The following is a 16775-nucleotide window of genomic DNA, read 5'->3' as shown; positions in this document are numbered from 1 at the left end:
CGCCACTGCGTATAACACTGAGGAATCCCTGCAACGATGTCGTAGCGTAGAGCCGCTCGGCGTCCTGGTGGAGCGGGCCAACGGCAACCTGCGGGACCATCAAGACCTGCGAGAGCGTCAAATTCCGCGTCTACCAGCGGGGTCGTGCCATCGGCATGGGCGAGTCGGTATTCACGGCATATGGTACGTTGGGCGCTTGTCAACACGCGGCTGATCCGCTAACTTTTTGTATTAGGTTTAATGGTTTAACGTCCGCACATATTCAAGGCAAGATGCACAATTCGAGACAGCAGGCGCTCACAACAACAACAATTCTCCAGAACACACAGTCTCTCAGATCAAACTATAAACAAGAATACTGAGTACAGTAGTTCGCAGCTCTTTTAGCAATATATTGGAAAAATAGTTAGCAAAGGCTGATTCACGAGACACGCATCGTACAAATGTTAAAGTTTTCGTACATGTATCCAAATTTCGTGCCATGAGTCATTTTGCAGTACACCCGAAGGCCGGATTCTCTTACTAATTTTGCTTTTTTTTAATATAGATGTGCACTGATGTACACAGTCCACATGGATGTACTCTGTACGTACTATTCAAAGAAATTTTTCGACGATGCTGTGAGAATCGGTCGTTGGGGGCTTGTTATATTTGTCGAGAACTAGTGCCTTTTGCACTATCATAGACGCGCGAGGGCGTCTCGTATTCTACTGTTTCGTGTTCCAATGCACGTACAGATATTGTCGAACGAAAGCGCATAATATTATTTTTATACGTGCTTTCGTTCGGCAGTACGTAACTGCACCTCATCAGTTTCTACGTTTCTTCGGACTTAGCTTAATTGGCAAGCTAGAAGACCGGTCAATTTTCGTTATTGATAAGCGCCACGCGTATTTGTGTTCATTTGGCAGCTCCTGATCCGCGGCCAGAGGGCGCTGCAGTAGGTTGAATGTATCACAGCGCACGTTCTTTACAGTGCGCAAAATGAAATCTCCTGTAGATGAGATCCTTAAAAATAAATTGGGACGGCCGGTCTGCGGCTCGGGTACCTAATATACCCCGGCTAAACCGTAACCCGCTTTTGTATAAAATCTGGCAGTCTCCAACTGTAGCAGCCCAATGAGATTTGCGTGCGTGCATGACACAAGTTACGTAGAATGTGCCGCAGCGTGTGTGAGGACGCACGGGCGCTATGAACAACCTGGAACCGAACCAAACCACAACCGATCATTTTCTGTATGCGACACTTCCGTGATGCCAGCAGTTGTCTACATGACTATCGTGGATACCAACGCTTATTCGGATTTTCGAAGAACTCTCTACAATGCATAAGCACCGACAAAACTGTGAATTTTGATCACTCGGATGTCTGGACCCTTAATAACTCTTCAAAACGAAGCCCAGAATAAGTTTTAAAATCATGATATTATCCCCAGCAGGTTTATTACGAGGACCGCAAAAAAAAACTGGCTATTATCTGACACGTACTCGTCACGTAACTTGAAGACTCCACAGTTTGTTTTTTTTGGATGGATTCCTGGCACCATTCATTTCTTTGATCATCCCACCATTCTGACGAATACGATATCTTCAGTTTGGATAATGGTAGGAATTTTCCGGTAAGTTTCATGGAAATGATACTGACATACTGTTATCGTTTATCGGTGACGCTTGATACGATTTATTTATCTGCAGTTATTGAATTTATTAATTAATGAATTTACAGTTTATTTATTTACAATTAAGAGCTGATTAAATCGATTTATTTACGGTCACTTGACTCATTTCCATCATTCTATGCGCCCCAAATTTTAAAGCGCATAGTTAGTTTGCTATGCGTTCAAAGAATTTGCGGTCAGAATAAAACGCGCAACAATTTCTAATCAGAGCATTCTTCTCATAATTATCATTATAATGGCCTACTAGCCAGGCACAATCAGTTTTTTTGCTGATATATCGTATTTTTCGTATTTGGTGTATTTCGTATTAAATATCTGACACAAAGCAGGAAAATTGTATTTTTCCGCGATTATTGAGTGAACTAGTAAACCCCGCACGGACTGCGCGGGAAAAAAAATGCACTACAAATAAATTAAATACTGCAGTTGTAAGTTATAACTGTTAGATTTCAAAATGGTCTGGAATTCTAGGTGACTACTCAGTAGGTCGTACGAATTCTGGAATATGCATATTTATGCAATTCTCAGGATAAATGTAACATTTTCATTTGAATTAAATATTGTACTGTTCAAATTATAACAGGTATATATCCCACATGTACTTTATGTGAAGGGTAAACATATTACATAGGTAAACGGCTAAACCTACCTCGTAGTAAAGGACAATAAGCTAGTTATTCTTATTAGTATTTGTTGTCTATGTAATTTTAGGCTAATGTAGCAATATGACCATAATAATATTATTATTCCGCATACCGGATGTCAACTTTAATCTGCACTATCGGAAACCGCACCGATCCCTGGTTTCCGCAGATTACAACATCCAGGATAATTTTACCAAAAAAACACTTGCGCTTTAAATGTGTTATATTATATTTTTGTTATGTATTTTATTTCATATTTTTGATAATGTTGCATTTCACTGTCAGTTTTATCGGGATGGCAATCGTCCCAGACTCTCAGTCACCGAAAAACGTAAATGTTACTTGGCGTACCTACAGTCACTAAAGTGTACTAATTTTAATGCAGTTATTTATGATTTATTACCACATCAGTTTTACGATACTGTAACGCAAATTGAATACATTGTAGCTAAATACCCGTATTTTGGTTAATGAATTAATTGTCGACCACGTCGGACACTGGAAATTAGCTTTAACATGCATAATTACAGAATTCTATTCTGCAAAATTCTAGCTTACGTTGCGAGCTCCGCTCGCGCCGCAGCTCGGCTCCGGCTGCGAGTGATAGACCAAAACAGTTCTAGACGATAAATAAAAAAAAACTTTTAACTGATACGAAAAATGTCAATAAACAACGTTTTTGTAAATAGTGTAACAGACAAGCACGAGGAGATCACGAGTGATGCTTTATTGTACAAATAAAGGGAACAAATGCTGCGTAATAGCAGGGAAGAATGCAAGACCAAAGCACTGATGGCTAAGCAAGTGAATGCTAAGTGGGTTCTTGAGCGTCCGTCAAGGCGTGAAAGAAGCAACTGGCGGCAAGCACGTGCTGTGTGCCATCAGCTGTGGGATGATGCGCAGACTGGACTCAATCCAACGCGAGCGTATGAACGCTGAGTCATACTGCGAAAGAGGAACGAGAGAGCAAGTGTGGCTCAGTGTATGCGCTGCGTATATCCGCTTCAGCGGATATGAGTGCAGTGCAGCAGCACACGTACGTACAGCGAGAGAGGCGATATTCGGCAAGCATGAGTGCAAGTACGTCGTCCAGTGTGGACCGTACGCACCAGGCGCAGTCGTACGCCTCTGACAATAGAATTTTTTCTAATGCTAATATAATGCGCAGCAAATGTACAGATACATATGTACATTGTACAGAGTACGTATTGTACTGGGAACGAGACTGCAAGTACAGATACAGAACTTCGTTCACGCACACAAAACACCGGTTTTGCAAGGAGTACCTATCCCACCTCATGGACGGGTTGTTACATAAAAGTCAAGCACACCGCCACTGAGACAGCTACCGTTATTTGAGCACAAACTGTCTTCGGGATTCGGAGATGCTTCCGATTTTTCTGATTGACTGTTTCAGTGCGCGGTGCGCCGTAGAATTTGTACAGTAAGGTTTTCCAGATTTTTCTTGCAAACGGATTTGTTTTCTCAAGTCGAACAAATTTTGTAAAAATCTACCAGATTATAGCTACCACATAATATGTGGATTTTAAAGATAAAGTAAGTGCATCGTTGCAGACACGCTAACCACACCACCTTTTAGTATAAATCTTTTAGTATAAAAGACTATTAGACCCCGCGCAAACGGACGGAATACATGAGCAACGGTTCCCAAATGCAAAAAAATACATACACACTGAAAAATACAGAATTAGCAAGGCGCAGCTGCTTCGTTGCAGTGAATTTTGCTGCATGACTGTAGCGCCCCCCTATTACGTCGTAGGAACAAGCAGCAGTGGCCACTGGCTAGCCCGCACAGATATGTATGGTAGAATACTGAATACATTATGCTGCAACCGGCATTCGCAACAGGAACTGTTTGATAACATATTCTGTAATCGCTTACTGTTTTTATAAAACAACAATTAGATTAGTACATAGTGTACTTGCTATAGCAATGCAAATTCATGATTCACCACTTAATCGCAATGAAAAGAGCGACGGCAAGCGCTTTTTTTAAGTTATACCTACTACTCCGCTTAAAAAGTGGATGTCCAAGAATCCAGTCGTCCCAAAATTGAAATAATAATTATTACGCTAAATGCCAACAATTCATAGTAACAGTATGTACTGTACTTTGTAGTGTTATGTACGAATTTACATTGTTAAATACTGTATTTGTTTAGCCACATCTGACGGTTAGCCTTTGCAAGTGACATTATTTTTAATATACAGTCTGTACTTCGTACCACAGTAGTCTCCTATTTGTATCGTCCTACAAAAACTTAGGTTTTTTGAATTTGGAATTCCATCAAATACATTTCAAATAAATTGATTTAGGAAACCTGCAAAATTTACACCGCGGTAAAACAAGCAATTAATTATGGGCCATTTACGGCAGAACACTCCACATCCGCTTCTGCTTTCGCGCAGATATGTGCAGTGAATAAGCACTGCTCACTACATACTGCGAGCACTAAAATAATATTACAGAACGTTCAGGTATAAATAATTCATGCCATGAGTGTGTTATGTACGGTCCCTTTCACTTTCACGTGCCAACTGGGATAAATTTTTCATTTGAACGTATTTTTGTGAGCGATGCTGGTCTCTGTACTTATTGCAAATAAAATTGCAAATAGATAAAAAAAGTAATTCATCGAATTTGCAGTTTAATCTAAAATACATACTCCACTCTTATGCAGCGGTTAAATGATGCCCGGACGTAAAGATATCTGTATCCGGAGAAGCAAGAAATGGGTGCCATACCTGCGCTTACGAGTGCTGCGCAGTGTATTTATAATGCAAACAGGCAGTGAGGCAGAGCGCTTCATATAGGACAAGCTTAACCGGCAATCGTGCCGATAAAATAATTCGCCAAAATTCACGGTTATGTTCTAAAATAATGCGTGACCCACCATCTTGTAGAGGATTTAGCGTAGAGTAAACGTTTCATCTGCAGTTATAAGAAAAACGTATTCATTAGCTGAAGAAACCATTAAAACTCAACTCAAGCGGGCTACAGCCTACCTCTCGTAAACAACTGTGCTATGTGTGGTGATCGGTTTCCTCCAAAGGTGCAAGTCTGTGTCTTGACCAAATCACATCACACCTCATAAAGCAGCTGCGCGTTGACAATTACAATGGGCGCCAAAATTTACTTAACCTCGGAACCGGTTTTGCGGCTTTAGCCATGCGTGAAAGTGAAAGAGAGAACAGAGAGAACACGGTTGCCGCGCTTACTGCTCAGTAAGCGAGTAAGCGGATTTAGCCATCGATATGCGGAAGTAAATCGATTGGCAGGGAAATAAAATTTGGCAGGAAGTTGTTCTATTACAGTGCTGAGGGGGAATTCGAACATCACGGAACATGGACATCATTCGACAACCGGAAAGGGAATTATTCCCGTTTTTCAGAAAGTTAGTGCCGATATCCGAGTAAACAATAATCCCGGATATACAATACCAGCCCGGATGGACCGTAACTGATGTGGGACGCGGCAGGGAATATAGGGGAATTCAATATGCAACATAAGGCAAACCATAAGCTTATGATCTGGCGGTTTGGCTCAGGCTACTATTAAGCGGAATAGCTTAGCGACTGCCCCGAAGGCGTCGCCGAGCTGCGGCGCGGGCGTAACCTGCGAAGCAGCAATTACAAAGTCTGCATAAACGTTTCAATAAGCAACCAGCCGAATCGTGACTGCTCTGCAGTTAGCAATATGTGGTATACGATGAAGATTAGTCGTAGCATACAGCACGCCAGTACCTTACTCTATCATAAAGAATTACATAGAAAGTGCAGACATTAACGTAAGCCAAACGGCCGCTGAGGATTGCGGACATTACCAATGCAACGGAAGTGCTAAAGCGCAAATTTTAGAACAAACAATTTGAGAAACCGTCCGCTGACGCTTTTTGTATGCAACTGACAGTTTATGACTGAAAAGTTGCGCATGCTCAAGTTTACCAAAATTACCGCAATCCGTAGTGATTACGTATATACAATAATGCAGAGTAAACAGGCTCGTTCTTGTGGCCGTTTATTCGGCCGCTGAGGCTACATGTATAAGTATATATAGAGACATAAAATATACAACTGTAAATATAGGGTGTTAGATATCATCCAACCTACGTTTTTTTTTAGCATGTTGCATCATCTTGCATGCTCCGTATATGGTGCTAGCTATTTTATGTTGTGACGTTACACGTTACTCATACTGATGTTCTAATATTATTTGCAAGCTAGCTATAAAGGCTGCTGCATCTGTGTATAAGAGACCAGTCTAGGCTCATTAAACTTCAAATCTCCACATTAGAGTTCGTAAATCGTCAAGATTTCAGCAGCGAAACGGAAATTTTCAGCCTTTTAAGAAACTGTCCACATAGAAGTAGTAACAGTAAAGTATTTGGTAGCGGTACGGGGACTACCAAGAGACAGTTACCTTTTGTTTGTGAGAGTACTGTAACGTCCACTAAAATGGAAGTGCTCGTACAAAATATATACTATGTATTACGAAATATATATTATTACTAAAAATTGTACAAACGATTACGATTAACAGTACATATATTATGTACTGTTAATCGTAATCGTATATAATTTATCTTACCACTCGAAAAGGGGAAAGAGCGGACTTATTTTTCCTGATGTGTAGGTGGATAATCCGGGAACGTTACGGAATCATAATCGAATTTGAGGTTCGTATTGCAAAATACGATTATCATTTCCGTAACGTTGAGCATCTTATTGTTTAGCGCCACAACGCCACCGCTGGAGCCCCAGCACCGGACGCTGATCCAAAAGTTGTGCCCGAATTTGCAACCGGAGGGAGTACAAGTTACAGCCGGTTCGAAAACCACAACATGGAGTAACTGGCCGTGGACGGCAGCGTCGCAGCGAAGAACGTAATATTTTACCCATTATTCCTGGAACGAAAATAGTACAGTATTGAACTACCTTTAATTTTCTTGGACTATCTTCAAAGAGTTTATACAAATACAGCTAAAATTCGTTTCCTTATAATTATGTTTTCCTACATTTCCTTTTGTCTCTTATGTTTTCTTGTGCTTTTATGTTTCTCGTCTGTCTTATGTTTCTTATGTTTTCTTATGTTTTCTTATGATGTTTTCTTTTGTAAGAAAATTTATTCTATAGGAAAATTGATTTGAAACTTACGCGGTTTTCGTGTGGTGTGGCTGTTTTCTGATTTATTATTTCGAAGTGTCGCAATGTTCGTAAGCCAAACGGCCGCTGAGGATTGCGGACATTACCAATGCAACGGAAGTGCTAAAGCGCAAATTTTAGAACAAACAATTTGAGAAACCGTCCGCTGACGCTTTTTGTATGCAACTGACAGTTTATGACTGAAAAGTTGCGCATGCTCAAGTTTACCAAAATTACCGCAATCCGTAGTGATTACGTATATACAATAATGCAGAGTAAACAGGCTCGTTCTTGTGGCCGTTTATTCGGCCGCTGAGGCTACATGTATAAGTATATATAGAGACATAAAATATACAACTGTAAATATAGGGTGTTAGATATCATCCAACCCACGTTTTTTTAGCATGTTGCATCATCTTGCATGCTCCATATATGGTGCTAGCTATTTTATGTTCTGACGTTACACGTTAGTCATACTAATGTTCTAATACTATTTGCAAGCTAGCTATAAAGGCTGCTGCATCTGTGTATGAGAGACCAGTCTAGGCTCATTAAACTTCAAATCTTCACATAGAAGTAGTAACAGAAAAGTATTTGGTAGCGGTACGGGCGCTACCAAGAGACAGTTACCTTTTTGTTTGTGAGAGTACTGTAACTTCCACTAAAATGGAAGTGCTCGTACAAAATATATATTATGTACTGTTAATCGTAATCGTTTGTATAATTTTTCTTACCACCGAAAAGGGGGAAAGAGCGGACTTATTTTTCCTGATGTGTAGGTGGATAATCCGGGAACATTACGGAATAATAATCGCTTTTGAGGTTCATATTGCAAAATACGATTATCATTTCCGTAATGTTGACCATCTTATTTTTTAGCGCCACAACGCAACCGCTGGAGCCCCAGCACCGGACGCTGATCCAAAAGTTGTGCCCGAAGTTGCAACCGGAGGGAGTACAAGTTACAGCCAGTTCGAAAACCACAACATGGAGTAACTGGCCGTGGACGGCAGCGTCGCAGCGAAGACCGTAATATTTTACCCATTATTCCTGGAACGAAAATAGTACAGTATTGAACTACCTTTAATTTTCTTGGTCTATCTTCAAAGAGTTTACACAAGTTCAGCTAAAATTCGTTTCCTTATAATTATGTTTTCTTAAATTTCCTTTTGTCTCTTATGTTTTCTTGTGCTTTTATGTTTCTCGTGTGTCTTATGTTTCTTATGTTTTCTTGCGTTTTCTTATGATGTTTTCTTTTGTAAGAAAATTTATTCTATAGGAAAATTGATTTGAAACTTACGCGCGTTTTCGTGTGGCCTTTATCATGAAATGAGTATGGGATTTTATGTTGAGCTGTTTAGTAATTTTAAATGAGCGCTTTAAACTTATAATAAAAATCTTATGGGTTGCACAGAATAGCACAGCATGGGGCAACGAAATTGGGAACACTTATTTCAGCTTATTACGATTACTCTTATTACAGTTTTTCTTCCAAATACATATGTTCGCATTGATACCTAAAGTATTAGCCGTAATTACATACTGAATCTTAATAAGCATAAGCTGTTAATTCGCTTTGAAGGACACCAGCAGCAGAAGAGCTTTACAGTTATTTTAATTCGACGGGCGGCCGGATCAAAATTAGATGAGCATTCTAACGATTAAGGAATAGCTGCAGATAGCGATCTTAATGATATGTAATAGTACTGCATTATGGATTAGAATGACCGGAGTATGCAGATGAATAACAGTTAAAAAAATTAATTCATGCACTATGGTCAACAGGGCGTGGGGGAAACGAAATAATTAGAAGTAAATTTTACTTTGTACTGTAGCCTATAGGCAATGCACCGCATTATACGTTATCAGACTGGTAATGTTACTGAACAATCGTTACAAGGCCAGCTTACTTGCTCAAAATGTTTATCTGCGCAGCTCGCTTATGGTAGTAGTTTTTTTTCCATTTCTAAAAATTTTACGGTTCACACGTTGGATCGCTTTATCTGATCCTGACTTTAATTTCTGTAAGCAATTCAAATCGAAGTAACACGCGCAGATATGACACATACTTCTTCTTCTATAGATTCTATCCAGCGTATAAACGCTGAGTCATACTGCGACAGAGAGACGAGAGAGCAAGTGTGGCTCGTGTTTGAGCACGCGATATTTAATTTATACCCGCTTCAGCGGAGAGTGCCGCTGCAGCAGCACACGTACTGTACGTACAAAAGAGAGAGGCAATACAGCATGTATGTGAGTGTAAGTAAGTACTCCAAAGCACGTCACGCAGGCCCGTACGCCTCACACACACACCCATAAATATATTATATTATCATAATATCTATATCACTAAACTGACAGGTACTCCAGATATCCGATCAGGATTTTGCCATGGACTTTTTATGCTTATCTGATAGAACTTATTACAGAGGGTGAGACAGCCAAGTGCTAATTTGTCAAAAATTTGCTCCCTTCGTCCCTGTGCTGATTTTATTCTTTCATGTAATTTACTTGGAACCCTTTTTTTTTAACTGTCAAATTTACTGATATTCATCCAGAGCAAACGTATGTGCGAAACACAGTAATTTTCATACAAACTAGACCAGGCTCCGCTAGGAGCATATAACTTTTCGCGCAGCGGCAGCACACCCTTTCGACATAAAATTTCATTAAAAATCGCATTTTTTCCAGAATCTCAGTATGCTGGGTTTACAAAATAGCCTGACCCTTTCTACTTCAACCTATTTCTAAATCCCTGAAATTCGGCCATAAACTGTGTGGTTTCCTGGCGGTGGGAGCCGGAGGGGGGTGGGTGTGAAGGACATACCGCCATTTCTGGGTCGGCCTACTTTACCTCTGCCCGCCCTTTGCCTTTTCAATATGCCCCTTTCTACTATACCTTTGCCTCTGCCGGCGAGATTGCCTTCACCGTCCCGGGTGACCTATGCAAAACACCGTTTCAAAAGCCTGCCTCGTCAATTACTAGTAACCTTTTAAAAATTAGCCACTCTACTGTTTAAAAGATGCGACTATCAGCACAGCACAGAGATTCTTTGTGCTGTTCGAAGCATAAAATTTAAAAACGCATTTTCATTGGCAATTGTATTATTCAGATCCCCACGAAAAAAGCTACAGACACCCCACAATTTACAACAGTCCGAACGCAATCAAACATAAAACAACATCGAAACACGGTAATGTATAAATCGTTTTACCGGTAGTTAGGCAGTTAGTTTCTTTATGGTACTCGTATGAAACTGTAGAAGTTTCTGTAGAAACCACTTCTCATGCAGTAACTTTGAACATGTTGCCTCAACAGTTGACAGCTTTTTTTGAAACAAAAGTCCGTTACGAAACATTTGAGCGTGTTCCTTTTCGTCTTCCGCTGTCACAGCACTGCTTTGAACTCTGTATTACGGTAACTTTGCGATTGCGTTAGTTCGCATTATCGTTCCTTTATTCAAACGTTTGCGCGTTCTTTACGCAGACCATACAGCGGCAAAGACTTGCAGTTACAGTATTATGTGTTCGTACATGCGTTTAAAGGTTAATTTACTGGACGAGCTTCGAAACGGTGTTTTTCAAAGGTCACCCGGGACGGTGAAGGTAATCTCGCCGGCGAAGGCAAAGTAGGAAAGGGCGTACTGAAAAGGCAAAGGGCGGGAAAGGCAAAGGACAGGCAAAGGTAAAGTAGGCCGACCCCCATTTCTAAGATTTTATACTGCATATACGCAGTAGCAAGCCTTAAATATTCGAGCAAAATTGGACACTATACACTTCAGCATGCCAAATCACGGGACGAGCTGTAGCAGCTATCCACATACAGTACAACTGTTTCTAAAGCGGAATATGTCTTCGAGCTCTGGGAAGATGGAAAGTCACTTCAAAACAAAACATTCTACTTCCACTCCGGGCAATATCGACAGTCAAAAGTTTCACTTACTGCTTTCTCTAATTTTATTGCAGGTAGGACGCTTCAGATGGTAGCGCTGCATGTCCATCTTCACGCTGTGCAGGCCGTTGGAACCAACTTTTCGGATGGTCGGAAATTTCAAAGCTAACCAAGTTTTGACTCCCTTATGGCCAGTCCGTGAAACGAGATCCTGCTCCTTTAGGAGTTGTACGTGTACATCAACTGCTCCAGTGTATCTCCTGATGACATTAAGTGGGTGAATTTGAATTGGACTAAATGTTTTGCTCATGTTGATTGTTACTGTTTACTCTGAATTATCGCTGTTGAGTACGGTTTTCCTTTGCGTTAGGCTTTCGCTACTGTAAACGCCCTTTCTGGTTTGAGTAATCTGCGACCTCGTGCAGGCAACCTCAGCCTACGCCTGATCATCGGAGACATTAAGCACACAGCACACTCAAATTCTCAAACGGTAAAAAAATACGTTTTTATCATCAGCCAGCTGAACAGCGAAGGGATTCGTACGAAATTTGTAAGTGTAAATCCCTACCCGCGGAGACAAACGTACTGCGACGTTTGCCCGGATTGGAATACTCAAGGAATACTGACAAAATTCTGCGATCTGACTTTGGCTCCAAGTCCAACATCTTCATACGAGAATGGGTGTACTGATTTGTCTTACTGTCTATCTATGAAATTTCTTGGTTTTATGTTCACGGTTTTACCTGCTGCTGAACAAAATAAAAATACCTCTGTAGTCTGTACTGAATAAAATAAAAAGTATTAATTAAAAAGTGGTATCGCGGGTCTGATGGTGATGAAGGGTGGTGTCGCGATTTCGGTACTGAAGTATTATGTCCGGAGCCATTAAAAATGATTATAGTCGTATCACCCTATGCGCCTACTTGTTCGTGTATAAAAAATTCGATAAGGCCGTCGTCGGCGTCTGGTGTGTATGCCCAGGAAAGTCATGGTTGAATTTGTCATCAGTTGTTACTTGTTAGAGAGCAATTTTGTCGGCTTAGTGACAGGTCGTTGCGGGACATTTGGTTTTACGGACATTTCGTCTAAGGACAACTCGCTTTTGTGGCAGATAGTTATATGATTGTTCGTTGCCATAAATCGGTCGATAACTTTTGGACTCTCAAAAAGTCGGGCTACCAAATGTCACACAACAAAACGGCTGCAAAACGAGTTAACCCAAATCAAATTAGCCGCTGGGACGAGAAACGTGTGGCGAAATGTCCCACGACGAAATGTCCCGCGACCACTTGGGCCGTCACAAAATTTTGTGACTTTGTCATCTATTTACTCTAGGAGTCGGTTTGTTTGTCTTCTACCTATCTTGGGTCGAAGAACCGTCCTTCAATCACTTGCACCAAGTTTCTGTCCTCAAACGGAGAGCGTAAAAAATTGTTTCCAAGACGTAAACGCGAACTGCTAACCAAACTATCCACTTACCGATACAAGCAGATCGATGCAATTTTAGTGCGGTAGCAATTAGCAGATAGGATGGGATGGGGACAGTCGACAGATAAAGGCGAACCGTTGAAATATGATTTGTGATTCTTTAATAGGCAATAGTCATCAAAATGACAGATAGCGCGGGACGACATCGACGAAATCCTGGCAGAAAATTGTTACGATGCCCTAAAAAACGTTGACAGAATGAGATTGATGACTAGATTAACGTGCTACTTAAGAGTAGTAATTGTTTTGATAAACATTGTTCAGGATTCAATGGCTAAGAACTTGCGCAGCGCAAAGTTTGCGCTCATGGAAGGCTACATGTGTATTGTACATCCACATGAAAACTTTGCCTAGTAACTGGCAATACAGATACTCTTGTTTTCTGCAGATATTTAACTTTTATGTAGTTGTTCTGGTTAGCTAATTGATTTACTTTAGAGCAAAAAGCCGTTATCTCGGACGCCTGATTAATGGCAGCAGAACAGTTTGAATTGAAATCAACAAGGCCCAGATTAAAATTAGCATTTATGGTTAGTAAGACTGAATTATTTTTGCAGCCGCTTGGTATTACTACGCAGTCGAAGTTAAGCTTACAATCAACAAACAAATATTGCTTTAGGTCTCGATTCTCTGACTCTCGTTCCGACACTTTTAATGACGAATTTTTTTCTTGAGTGTTAGTTCAGTTCCATTGCATGTTTAAACCTTCGAAGAAACATGACAGTTGACCTTAGCAAAATGCATGCCTACTCATCTCATATGGTCGTTCAAGTGGAACAGTATGTTAAATGAATGGGAGACGATCGTTCAAGTGGAACACCCGAAAAAAACAAATTCCACAAACCAATTTCCTTCTCGTTTTTTCCTTAACTCGAGTAAGCTCAGTGTGTCCTATGCAAAGTACTTGAAACTTTTCAAAAACTTTACCCGTTTTCTTGCAATTCCATCGATATAAAAACAGTGACGAAGCGCTTAAGCCACGCCACCCTCGAGCCACTGCACTACACCAGATATTTGCAGTAACCACCTCATTTGTGCGGCTGCGCCAGTGCGTTTTAATCAATAAAACATTTATTCAACTCCTAAAATGCCTGAATCAACGAGAACAAAAAAATTTGCTAAAATTAATAAAAAAAATCACGGGTTATTGGGATCACCGGTTATCTGTTAACAAAAATCACAGGTTAGTAAGCACAGGTTAATAAATTTCAAAGCACTGAAAGACCAGCGATAATCAACGGGAACGTTTTGGTTTGGGCTTCGGTGCCGCTTTCTTCTTCTTTGGTTTTTCGGACAGCATCTCCTCCGCGGACGTCGTAGACAGCAACAAGCCGATACGATACGTTTCTCCATATCAATGTTTATTCAGTAGATATCACACCGCAACTCAAGAAACAAACATTAAGTTTGAGAAAAGAAATGAAATGCACTGAAGAGGACTAAATGCAAATTAAACCGCACAGGCGCACAAATGAGGTGGTTACTGCAGATATCTGGTGTAGTGCAGAGGCTCGGGTGGCGTGGCATAAGCGTTTCGTCGCTGTTTTTTTACCGATGCAATTGCAAGAAAACGGGTTGAGTTTTTTTTTTAAATTTCAAGTACTTTGTATAGGGCACATCGCGCTTACATTGCTGGATGTGTACCGAAACGACGAAGTCAACAAGGCGCGCCTCCTCGCTCAGTCGAAACCGGAAGCCGGTGTTTGGCTCAACGCCTTACCTTCCGCTCACATCGACAATCTTCTCGACGATGACACAACAAAGATTTCAGTTGGCCTCAGACTCGGCGCCAAGATTTGTGAACCGCACAGTTGCACGAAATGTTTAAAGCCCGTCGGCGCTTACGGACATCACGGCCTATCTTGCCCTTTCTCCACCGGCAGACATCCTCGGCATGGTGGGCTCAACAGCATTATATGTCGCGCTCTTGTTTCGGCCGGAATCCCAGCAAAACTTGAACCCCGGGGCACTTCCCACACTCGCGAACGTCGTCCGGATGAATGCACAACTTTTGCATGGCAGAGAAAGAGGAATGTGTCTGGCATGCCAGGCATGGGATGTCACCTGTGTGGATACTGTCGCCGCTTCCCACATTAAATCCACATCGGTTCGCGCAGGATCGGCCGCCGTGCAAGCAGAAGAGAGAGTCTAGTTTATATTCTTATCTAGACGGCCGTTCTATTTTTGCACCTAGCCTATCGGTTTCGAGACAATGGGCCCGTGGGGTCCATCGGCCATTGTTATCATCAAAGAATTAGAACAGAGATTACGGGCTCATTCTGGAGAAGCCCGCTCACATGAATTTCTACGACAGCGACTGTCTTTAGAGATACAGCGTGGTAATGCGGTTTCTGTCATGGGCACTGTGGAGAAATCTGAAATGTTTAATGGGCTTTGGTTCTGCTAAAAGCGTTTTAACACGTTTAAAGTAATGGTTCGAGCTTACTCGAGTATAGAAAAAAACCAGAAGGAAATTGGTTTGTGGAATTTGTTAATTCGGGTGTCCCACTTGCACGACCGTCTCCCATTCACTTAACATACTGTTCCACTTGAACGACCATACGACTGATGATACGAGTAGTGAATCGGGGAAAATTACCTGATATAACAAAACGCTCGCACTGAGCAGATACATAAAACCTGGTGAAAATGAAGCCAGATTACAACTCATCGACATTTTGTAAACCAACACCAAGTCGACGAACACACCGTTGACCTTACGCGTCAACCGTCACGAGGGCGACGACTAAGAAACTAAGAAAACATAAGAGTATAAGAAACTAATATTTTTATTCTAGCGACCCCTACAGTAAGACTGTTTGTAAGCTTTGCGCAAAAGGCTTATGTAATTTATTGGGTTATTCGCATTAGTATAGGTTAAACGCAGAATTTCACATTTCACCATTTCAACACATAACACACTTCATCCAGTCTCTTACCGATACAAAACGTTGCCTGAACACAAGCAGCGTTACCTCGCATTAAAACAACACCGATCTCCGCTTCAAAAACTGAGTCGACCGTTTCTCCTGTGTCCTCTCAAAAAGCATCTTACCAAGTGTAGACATCTTACATTTCACTTCTTACCCCACACGCCCTTTGTTTTAAAAACCAAAGCAGAGAAACTGAAATTATCCGTGCTTATGGTTTTTCTTCGCCTCTGCCAGGCGGCGGCAGCACCATGGTAAAGGTGACATTTTAATAAGATCTGAATATTTCGTACCTGTATTGGATTGGCCGAAACTTCTTTCTGCAAAACATTATTAAGAATTTTTTTATTTTTACAGAGATGTCTAGCAACCCTCAAAGAAAGTTGAAGAAACTACCTTCGTTGGGTTCGCTGTCAGGGAGTTCTTAGATGTCCATCACAATCGCGCCCAAGCGAGTTACGCAGGTATGGCTGAATTCGTTCGGCCAGATACATCGGTAATAAAAACACGAAACTGCAAGCTGCTTGTGCCTGCTCTAACTCCAGACGATTGCCGATTGCGTAGTTATTATTATTCAGAATCATAACGAGAATCCATGACATGCATTGCCGCATACGTACTTCATCTGCATAGCCATGATAATTCCTTGTCCAGACCGGCGAGAGAAGCTTTTGCTCGTAGTAATCCGCGAACTATAAAGATGCTCCACGGCCACCAGGTGCAAAAAAAAGCGCAGCTTAAATAGAAACAATTTGGGATCTCTATAATAATACGGCTACTTGTGCAGAACGGAATTGCACTCGTTCTTCCGTTCGTTTTGGATACGGTGGCATAATGAAAATGTAATATCTTAGTGGATACAGCGCAACAAATTCAACCGTTTTAGTTAAGCAAGGAACCACAGTTTTTTGCTGGTGTCGAACCTTAGGCCTGCAATGTAATACGTCAGCATTCCAATATGGCTTCCGCTAACGTCAGA

At 41.2% G+C, this 16775-nt stretch overlaps 2 long non-coding RNA genes across 3 annotated transcripts; one reads left to right on the top strand and one right to left on the bottom strand.

Moving 5' to 3' along the window:
* Nucleotides 1–6938: 6938 nt before the first annotated feature.
* LOC129598626 (uncharacterized) lies at nucleotides 6939–12137 on the top strand. Its single transcript, XR_008691756.1, has 4 exons — nucleotides 6939–7020; nucleotides 7078–8308; nucleotides 8366–11651; nucleotides 11749–12137. It is a non-coding gene; the product is annotated as an uncharacterized LOC129598626 (long non-coding RNA).
* On the bottom strand, nucleotides 6949–16718 carry LOC129598625 (uncharacterized). Of its 2 annotated transcripts, XR_008691754.1 has the most exons (6): nucleotides 16193–16718; nucleotides 16090–16116; nucleotides 12858–13046; nucleotides 11430–11638; nucleotides 8221–8536; nucleotides 6949–7248 (listed from the first exon to the last, which is right to left on the bottom strand). It is a non-coding gene; the product is annotated as an uncharacterized LOC129598625 (long non-coding RNA). The 2 variants fall into 2 exon arrangements; XR_008691755.1 differs by lacking the exon at nucleotides 8221–8536.
* Between the last annotated feature and the right edge of the window lie 57 nt (nucleotides 16719–16775).

This window comes from Paramacrobiotus metropolitanus, unplaced genomic scaffold (assembly GCF_019649055.1).
Source record: "Paramacrobiotus metropolitanus isolate TYO unplaced genomic scaffold, Prichtersi_v1.0 Parri_scaffold0000126, whole genome shotgun sequence".
NCBI lineage: Eukaryota > Metazoa > Tardigrada > Eutardigrada > Parachela > Macrobiotidae > Paramacrobiotus > Paramacrobiotus metropolitanus.
Note: the sequence above shows the minus strand (reverse complement) of the source record. Positions and strands in the feature narration are given on the sequence as shown.